A 10,393-nucleotide genomic window follows, 5' to 3' on the forward strand; every position below is an offset into this window, starting at 1 on the left:
AGCTGCCATTTTCTATTTCTAAAATATAAATATAATCATGTCACTCACCTGCTAAATCCTTTACAGACCTTAGCCTCAAAACTGGGCAGACCAGAGTGGGGCTGTTAGAAAAAAACTATTTAATGTAAAAAAGAAAAAGCAGATTCAAGGTCATCTCTGTGGCAACGTTGTACTCACTTGCATTATGATATACTTTCTTAAGTGGGAAAGAAAGAAATGGAGTTAGAACCAGTACAGTGGAATTCACTTCAGTCTGGGACTGTCCATGGGACTTGTTCACGTGAATACCATTCGCCATGTGTGTTGTGGAACAGAAGATGAAAACTACTGGCCTGTGTCTTGATGATCATCAACTTCCAAGATCTCTTCGTTTGCTTTGCCAGTCCATAGACTTACTGGGTTCAGGGCTCGGGCATGAGAGAGGCCTGCCAGTGACTCATGATAAGTAAAATGCACAGGAGACTAAAATTAGACATCAGAATGCTTATTTAAGAGTTTTCAATGAGATAGACTGGAATATCAACATTATAGTGAAGGATGCTTTTGCTCCTTGTTATTAAGCTACATAGGAAGCCTATTTATAATCATAACATTGTGTTGTGGGCCTGTCTAAGATATCCTGTTATATCTTTCTCACAATAAAGATGGTCTTGCTGATGGGACTGGAAATTGATAGCCTCCTGTATCCATCTCCACAGTAGGAACTGCCTTGTCCTTAAGCATGGAAAAATTCAAATTTTATCTCCAGCAAGGAAATTTCAACCCCTGGGGCAATGCTGGGGTAGAAAACACTCAAACTCTTTTTCCGTGCTTTGCAACTACACAATCTCTCCTAGAGTTGTAATTTTTTCATTTCAATCCAGTTACAGTTAAATCCTATAGGTTTGTGAATTTTCCTGTCTTTAGGTGATTTTTCATGTCTGTTCTGAAATATTATTCATTGTCTTTAGGGTTTCAATGTCACATGGGTAAGTTTATTTCACAGGTTTCCAACTTCTTGAATTTACTGTAGACCTCAAGTACCAACAACAACTGGTAGTGACAACCAGAATGGAGGAATTAATCCTTTGAAGAAGTGACTGAGGGCTTCACAGATGTGACACATAAGTAGATTCTTAAAGGATGGGTAGGGGTTTTCTAGGCAAAGTGACTGGCATTTTCAAAGGCAAAGAGGCCTACAACAACATGCTGTGTCCTGGGAGTGCTCAGAAATTTGGTGTGGTTGTTTTGATAGAGGGTGAGAAGTGGGAGGAGAGAAAACAGGTCAAACGGGTCAAGGTCAGATTATGGAGAGCCTCGTGTGCCACGGCAGGTCAGGGGTGTTCGATAGGGCCATTATTAGTAAAATGTGGACCCCATTGAAAAGTCTAACGCCCACCCCAGCCCCAATATAAGTAAAAGCATTCCTTTTGTTTCTCTTTTGCATAGTGAGCAGGATAAGTGAACATGTTTATGCTTAGACAAGGTTTTTGGGAGGAAGGAGAGAGTGTGTTTTATCTTCTGTGTTAGAAGCAATCTTAGCACAGAACGAGCAGCTGGCATATGGCCTGGCACACAGTAGGCACTCAACAAATGCTAACTGAGTGAATAATTGGATGGATGGATGTAATAGAGCCTTGATAACAGAGATAAGTAGTTTCCAAAGCTCTAGAATTGCTAGTGGGGCTTTGATGAATATATACATCCAAGGCAGCTGTTATTCGAGGCCGAACAAGGCACAAATCAGGAATGTGGGTAGAGATGGCAGCAGCGTCTAGTCTCATCTTGGCTCAGGGCTGACTTGACTGTTTCTTCTTGGGCTCTCAACCCACGACGCTTGGCAATGCTGCCTCCACCACGCCTCACAGAGCCCATGTTCACATTGCGGTAAATTGGCCACTCTACTTAATTTCATCTTAATTTCACTTCTGGGTTCCGGACTTGCTCCTCTCCTAAAAAGGTTTTTATACTTTCCCCCTTGCTCATTAATGGTCCTTTATTACAAAAATCTATATTAAAAAACAACCAAAATCCAAGAAAAAATTTTTTCACACAATTATTATTTAATCAAATTAATGTTTGATTGAACATTTGTCCTTGTTACTGTGTAGCTCTTTCCTAAATGCATACTCAATTATTACATATTTGCATTAATATTATGGACTTTCACATTTGAATTTTAATCTGACATTATACCATACCTATCGTTCCATATTGTTTTAGTTTTAATTTTCTTAGCTTTCCTTGTGTTCACTTTTTCCCCACTCCCAGAATACTAACAGTCTGATGTATCCTAATTCCACACAATTCTCATGAAACCATATACAAATATATATATTCTTTGATCACTGTTTTATAAAAATGAACCACACTACACACAGTTCTCTGATATTTGCTTTTCTCATTTAATGATACACCATGGATATACCTCCAGGTCAACAGACATAGACCCAATTCATTCAATATATCTGCCAAATATGATTGTGTTACAGTTAATTCAACCTTTGTTTATTGAGAGACATTCAGGATTTTCCAGTTCCTACCAATAATGCTGCAATAAATATTCTCGTATGTAAATCCTTTAGTATATGTCTATTACTTCTGTAGAATATGTTCCTAGATTGTTAAGCAAAGATATGTGCAATTTAAATTTTAGTCGATGTTGTAAGTTAACTTTTCCAAAAGGTCATATTACCATATTCCCAAAAGTTATCAACTTGTTTGTGAAAATATTCTGAAGAGCAGTAAAGCATGATGGTTAAGAAGAGAAGCTCAGGAGAAAGACTACCTGGTAGGACTCCTAGCTCTACCTTTACAACCTAGGGCAAGTTAAGTGTGACCTTGAGCAAGTTAAGTAATCATGCTGTACCTCAGTTTCATATCTGTAAAATGGGGATATAATAGTCCCTATCTATTATTGATATGTATAAAATGCTTGGAACAGTATCTGGCAAATAATAAGTACTCAGTAAGGGTCAGCTACAATTATAGCTATGATGAATTAGAATATTAATATGATCAACTCACTATAATTCTTCCAATGTTTTTTGTTATAAAGATAGGGTAGAAGAGTCTCCTTACCTATATCAGTGTGAAACAACAATCTCAGCAGTTATTAATACGAGTAAATCAGAATTTTCCAGCAGTCCATAGCTATGACACGTCATTTAGCAGCGCTCCTCAACGTGTGCTGAAAGTATTTCCTTCTGTCTGTATCCTTCTCGTTTAATGAACCTAGAAGGGCAATGCTCCTAAACTACAGAACAGCAACAGCTCATGGCCATTTTGGTAAAGAATTGCTGCCAAGTTTTCACAGTAATAACAGAAAAACATCTTAACTCTCTACCCCTTTTTTATCCTGAGAGGATGTCAGCCTCTTTGTGTGAAAGGAATCAAGCGCCAGAGAAAAACCAGTTTTTCACAAAGGACAGAAAGTGAACATTTTAGTCTATTGAGCCACTGATAGAACAATTCACTCTGCATCTTTCAAGCTGTTTTGTTGGAACATGTAGTGAACATGCCAAGTATATGTTTACACTAAATTCTAGTTTCATGTGAATTCAAACAAACAGAAAGATCAAATATTTGGGACTTCTTCTGCAGATTATTCTTGTGATTAAGAGACAAAAGTGGCAGTCAGCAAGCTTATAGACAGGAAGCTTTTCTGAAGCAACTTTTAGGGAATGTTGCAGAAACAGTCTACACTCAATTCTACTGAGCCCATCAGGTATTTACTGAGCACTTGCTACACATAATGCATCATCCTAGACATTGGTGGGGGTGGAGCACAAAGAGAAAAAAGGGAGGATTAGGGCACTCTATGGCTAACATTCTACTGGGGGAGAAAATACCATGCAGGCAGTCATAAGCTATGCATTAGGTCTTTCTTGGTATCGAATTGGAGATCCTCCCATTCAAATTGACTTAAACAAACAAAAATTATTAGCTCATGTAAAGAAAAGTACAGGGGTGCTGGCCGTAAAAGGGGCTTCATCCAAGGGCTCACTGGGACCCCAACTCTCTCCACCTTCTGGATCTGCTCTCCCAACCTTAGGCTTCACTCCCAGATTCTATGTGAAGGGAAGATGGCTTCCCACAGCTCCAGGTCTATATCCTCCAAGATTCAAGTCAACAGAAAATAGGACTTCTCTTCCACAACAGTATGATGTAAGTCTTGGATGCAATTTTCAGTGACTTGAATTTGTTCACAAGCTTATTCCTAAATTTATCACAGTGATCAGAGGGATGCTATGTTCTAACAGTCAAGACTGAGTGACTTGTCCAGCCCTAGAGACATGAATGGAGTCAGCACTTGCCAAAGCAAGTGGACCAAGGTTGAGAGAATGGGTGATTCTTCAGAGATAAAGATAATCAGACTTCTATTAACAGAAGAGGGAGAGATGATCAAAAACAAATGTAACAGAGGAATAAACAGAGGAATAAATGATGGGAGGATGTGGTAGAGACATATTCTGCCTTTAAGGATCTGAGAAAGAAACACTGAAGTGGAACCAAGAAGTGAATCAGAGTTCAAATTCCTTCTTATTTTGAGAATCTGTGATTTTGGGACTTGCCCTAAAACAATTGCCCTATAAAATGTTTGCAGTGTGATCTGGTGCCTAAGAGTTCTTTCTGACTCTAATGTCAGACAAGTCTGACTGTAAGACCCAGATGTGCCCCTCACATAACCTTGGGTCTCAAAGCCTCCTCGCATCTGTAATATAGGGGTAATAACAGTCCCTAATTCACAAGGCCTTACAAGGATTAAATACGATATTTATTACAACATCCACATGTTGTAACTAGATCCTCAAGTCTTGAGAAAGTATATGTCTTTATATCATCATCTTCTATTTCCTTTTCAGTCCACTGAAATTAGGATTCCTCCTCATCAAATTAGTTAAACTTCTCTTACTAAAGATATGGATGACCTGCTAGTGGCTAAAGCCAATGGGTAATTCTCAGCCTTTATTTGATTTGACTTCTGTATAATACTAACACTTTTGATCACTACTCCCTCCTTCTGGAAATTCTTTAATCCATTTCCTTCCATTATTTTTCTTTGTGTATTTTCTTTTCATCTATATCATCCCTCCTTCTCTATATTCTTCTCTGGATCCTCTTCCTTGGTGCATCTCTTAGATTTTGGGTTTTCTGAGAGTCGATCTCTATTCTTATAGTAGGCATAGGATTATCATCAAGACTGCTCATTGTCTTTTGAATGCCCTTTCTATGTTAGCGGAAATTCTCATATCTAAATGGTAAATTTTCCAATGTAGTAGTCAGTCTCCCTTGCAACAAGGGTGTAGGCATACAATCTTGGTACCATCAATCAGTTCAAATCGTATGAGATTTAACGAGAAACCTGGTATCCTTTAGTTATCACCATCCAGTTTCCCCATCTTCTCAAGCTCTAAGCAAACATGAATCTACTTTTTGTCTCTATAGATTTGCCTATTCTGTAAATTTCATATAAATGGAATCATAAAATATGTGGTCTTTGGAGACTGGCTTCTTTCACTTAGCATGATGTTTTCCAGGGTCATCCACGATGTAGCATATATCATACTTGATTCCTTTTTATGACCAAATAATGTTCCATTGTATGGATGTATCACATTTTGTTTATCCATGTAGCAGTTGATCAAGATTTGGGTTATGGCAGGTTCTGTTATTACCACTCTTACTTTATTTTAGAGATAAAGAAAGTAAATCTCAGGGAAGTCTTGACCATGGTCGGACAGCCACAAAGTGGCCGAACTGAGAAGCATACAAACCCAGGTGTATCTGATGCTTTACTTCTTGCCTTTCATGATGCTAAACAGCCTTGTAGAGCCGGCATAAAAGTAGATGGGGCAAGGCCAAAAACATTCTCATGAGAAATCCTTTTAGAAGCATAACTGAAATTTCATCCTGAAAAACAAGTAGGTGAAACTACCCAAGAAATTTTTGAAAAATAAGCAAATTTTAAAAGTAGGAAAATAGGGCTTAGCTCTACCAGATTTTAAAACAATATAAATCTACGATGATTAAATATTAACAGCCCATACTTACACAGCACTTACTGTAAGCTTCTAAGAACAGTTCTAAGTGCTTTACATATATTAACTAATTTAATCATCACAACCGTTTGAGGTATGTGTACATCAGTGCTCCCATTTTGCAGCTGAGAAGATTGAGGTGCTTGGAGTTTAAGTAACTGGCTCCACATTGTAGAGCTGGTGGGTGATAGAGCTGGTATTTGAATTCAGGCAGTCTGACTTTAGATTTCGGGTTCTTAATCACTTTCCTCCTAAGCCAAACAAACAAACATAATCAAAGCAAACAAAGAAAAAAATGGTATCAGATCTCTAGGAGGGAGGCTATATAAGTTTAAAGGTAACAAAAGATAACACAATGTTCAAAAGCAATGCATTGAAGCACAAAAAAATTTTACTCTGTACCCCAGACAAACCAAAATCAAATGGAAAGCAACAAATGGGAAACAAGTATTTGCAGTGTACGTGGAACATAAGAATTAATTTACATCAAAATTAACAAGAAAAAATATTAAAGGGCCAAATAGAGAGGTGAAAAAATGACATAAATAGGTTATGTCCAAAAAAGACATAATTACTTGAGAAAAAATGTTTAACCTCATCAGTAATGAAAAAATTGCAAGTTAAACCTATTGTGAATTTTTTTTTTCCTATCAAATAAGAAAAATACACAATATTGAAGGAAACTCTCTAGTCTTGCCTAGATGTAATAAACTGGCATTCTCAAACATTGCTGGTAGAAGCATAAACTAGTAGAACCTTTCTGTCAAATCATCTAGCAATATAAACCAAGAACCTTAAATATTCATATTTTTTTATCTCTCCTGGGAATCCAGCCTAAAGAAGTAAGTATAAATTTAGAAAAAGTCTTATGTTCAATGACATTCATAACAATTCAGATGAAAAATATTGGAAACCATCTAAATACCTAACAATGAGCAAATGGTTAAATAAATTTTTAATATAGACATATTATGCTCCTACCGAAACTATATTTACCCAATGTAAAAAATTGGAGAAATTCCATTATATTTTTAAATGAAAAAAAACAGCCAGGATACAAATTTATGGTTATTACAAAATGTATATGATCATAACTATTAAAGAACTAACCTAGTATAAGACTAAAAAGAAATGTATCAAATATACTAAATTGTGAAGGAATTTTTTTCTTTCCACTTTTTGTTATTTGCCAAATTTTCTACAGTAAGTGCTGATTACATTTATAATGGGAAAAAATTAAAAACTTTGCTTTAAAAAACCCTTAATGGGTTGTGTTCTATGTGTGAAGTTGACTGATCCCAACTACCCCCATCTCTCACTGGCACAGCTATCTGACCCAGGGGAGTGGTGTGCACTATCTCTTTGAAGCGCCAGCTCTGGAGATAAGCCCCCATTGACCTGTGGGCCTGCTGATTTGCTAGCAATGCCAGATAAGGGACTTTAAACACAGAAGGAAACTACAGAGCCACTGGCTGGTCTGCCTCAGCAGAGCCCCATCAGTGTGTTTTTTGTTTCCTCTGGTCAGTGGCCCTGAAAGAAAGCGAGATTACACTGTAGCTTTTGCGCTCTGTCCAGGACGCCAGGCTCCAGCACTCAGAGAGCTGAGGTGGATGGCTCTGGCAGCAGAGGAATGCCTGGCTGGAGAGATAGAGGAAAACGACACCCGGTGGAGAAGGATGCAGATAAGATCGCCAAACAAAGACACTCGTTCTGGTTAACAGTTTCCAAAGTCTGAGGAGCAAATAGAAACCTCTAGGGAAGAGGGATAAAATGTGGGTAGGAATTCCCTGGCCTGACCTGTGGGAAGGGTTAGGGGCCCTCGGAATTCTTACTTCTGTTCTCATTCTTTCATGTGCCAGTTACTCATTGAGCACATAGGATAAGGTGGATGTGGCTCCTCATAGGTTTTGGCCTGTTGACTCACACAAGAGATGAACAGGCAGACAGACCATTAGACCCAGCCCAGGTGCTGTGGCTGTGAAATCAGGGGTATCTTCAACTACTGAGGAAGGCTTTTTGGAGGACGTTGACTCTAAAAGTAAAACCTTAGAAGAGGAGTTAGCCTGACGAAGGTGAATGGGGGTGGGAGAGAAGAAGGATCTTCCACGCTAAGGAAATGGCTGAGACTTGCAAGCAAGAGAGGTAGAAACCATTTGAGGAAGCTTAAGTCATCTGGAACGGAAGACAGGAAGAGGGGAGGAGGTTTCTTCTAGCTCCCCTTTGATTAGGTTATGGAGAAAGGTGAGAAGAAAATAGATTTACAAAAGCCTGCCTCTTCTTCATCTCAAAACTTTGCCCTTTTCCTTTGACCCAGAGTATGCTGTTCTCAGCTCTCCTACCCCTGGTGCTGCTGTTTCAAGGTTGCAAAGGAAATGAAGGGACAGAGGCAGCCCAAGGTCAAGGCCTGAGATTCATATAGATGCTGCTGCATCACAGACAGATGGCACTGACCAACCAGGCCAAAGGGGATTCATGGTGCCCTTGAATACTGCAACTGCAATCATTTTCAGTCCCAAGAGGCCAATGGTGGGGATGAGGATGTCACTCAGTCATTCTGCATATGTTGAGCACAGAGTGGGTATGCACAGATGTGATTCACACCCTCAATGGGGAGGTAATACCTGCAAGCACGAATGGTACATATTTACTTGATATGAGACAATAGTGGGGAGAAAAAGATAGGAAAAAGCTATCCAAAAGTAGATCAGGGTGTACTAGCATGTATATTATATGCAGCAGAAAGAGAACAAGATGAGAAATGAGCATTGAAATGCAATTTAAAACTAAATGCTTAATTATTTTGTGAACCCATTAAGATATATTCATTGGCTCTCTGCCCTTTTGTACAATTCATTTTTGGGGATAAATTGAATAAGAGGCAGGCGTCTCACACCTCCTTCACAGATGAGAAAATTCACAAAAATATGATATGGTCAAAAGGACATGAAATCAGAGAGCCCTGACTTTGAACTTAGGACTGTACTCCTTCAACTTGTGTTCTTGGGCAGGTTGCTTAACCTTTCTGAGCCTGTCTCCTCATCTAAAACAGATAGCAATAGCTGTGTGTGGCAGACAATGTTAGTGGTCTACCCAGTGAAAGTGTCCCCTTCTTGTTGCTATCAACAGCTTTCCCAGTTTTGTTTGGGGGTGGAAAGTGCCTGACCTCAGTGTGGTCTAAGGTAGGGGTTGGCACACTTTTCTGTAAAAGGCCAGATATTAAAATTTTAGCTTTTGCAAGCCATTGAGTCTCTGTCACAACTCTGCCATTGTAGTATGAAAACAGCCATAGACAATATGTAAATAAATGGGTGTGGCTATGTTACAACAAAACTTTATTTACAAAAACAGGCAGTGGTCCAGACGTGGTGGTTGTTTGCCTATCCCTAGTGTAAGGCAACCCTGACAATCCTATTCCTTACTTTCTCTACCTCCTTTGCAATTAAAGGTATCCATGTGATCCAGTTCTGGCCAATGATACCAAAGTAGAAGTACGATGATGGGGTTTCTGGGAAAGTTTTTGCTTTCCTGATAAAATGGAGACTAATGTGGCTTGCCTTATACTTCCTTTCAATTCTACCTTGAATGTGGATGTGACATCTGGAGCTGATGCAGTCCTCTTGCAATCATGAGCTCACAAGCATAAGACTACATGTTAACTCGCTAAGGATAGTGATGCAGAAAAAGACTAGTTCCTTGATGTCATCACTGAAAAGCTGCAATGAAATGTGGTAATTTGATCCTAGTTGATTTAATGGTATAATCCCTTTTTTGCACTAGTAAATAGCCCCAAATTGCCTTTTGTGTGAATTATGTTACAAGAAATGTGTAATTCTATCAGAGAGACTGCTTAAATAAAAGAGGTAGAATTTTAAAATTCTTAAGTAATTTCAATATTTGTTGTTAGTGCTGTCAGGTAGATCCCAGCTCCTAGTGACGCTGTGTACCTCAGAGTGGAACCCTTCTCTGGTCTTTTCATGCCATCCTCTCACCTCCTGGCACCGTATCAGACAATGCTCTGCTGCTATTCATAGGGTTTTCATGGCCAATTTTTTCAGAAGTGAGTGGCCAGGTCCTTCTTAGTCTACCTTAGTCTGGAAGCTCTGCTGAAACCTGTCCACCATGGGTGACCCTACTGGTATTCAAAATACTAGTGACATAGCTTTCAACACCACAGTAACACACAGCCACCAGAGAATGACAATCGACAGATGGGTGGGGTGGTTCCCTGACCGGGAAACGCACCCGGGCTGTAGTGGTGAGAGCGCCAAACCTTAACCACTAGACCACAACGGCTATATCACAGGCTTATTGTGAATATGAGATGAGACTAATATACAAATCGCATAGTAGATGCTCAATAAATAATGGTTCTT

General features: G+C 39.0%; 1 long non-coding RNA gene across 2 annotated transcripts in view; it reads right to left on the minus strand.

The window, feature by feature from the left end:
* Nucleotides 1–10,393, minus strand: part of LOC138925026 (uncharacterized) — a 58,097-nt gene that overhangs the window by 19,535 nt on the left and 28,169 nt on the right. The window contains exons 3-4 of one of the 2 annotated variants that reach the window (XR_011440658.1): nucleotides 6,034–6,271; nucleotides 5,035–5,892 (exon numbers count right to left, since the gene is read on the minus strand). The exons of the other annotated variant lie outside the window; for it this stretch is intronic. This is a non-coding gene — a long non-coding RNA (uncharacterized lncRNA). Of the gene's footprint in view, nucleotides 1–5,034; nucleotides 5,893–6,033; nucleotides 6,272–10,393 lie in introns of those variants that run through there. 2 annotated transcript variants of the gene reach the window in all.

Source organism: Equus caballus, chromosome 7 (genome assembly GCF_041296265.1).
Source record: "Equus caballus isolate H_3958 breed thoroughbred chromosome 7, TB-T2T, whole genome shotgun sequence".
NCBI lineage: Eukaryota > Metazoa > Chordata > Mammalia > Perissodactyla > Equidae > Equus > Equus caballus.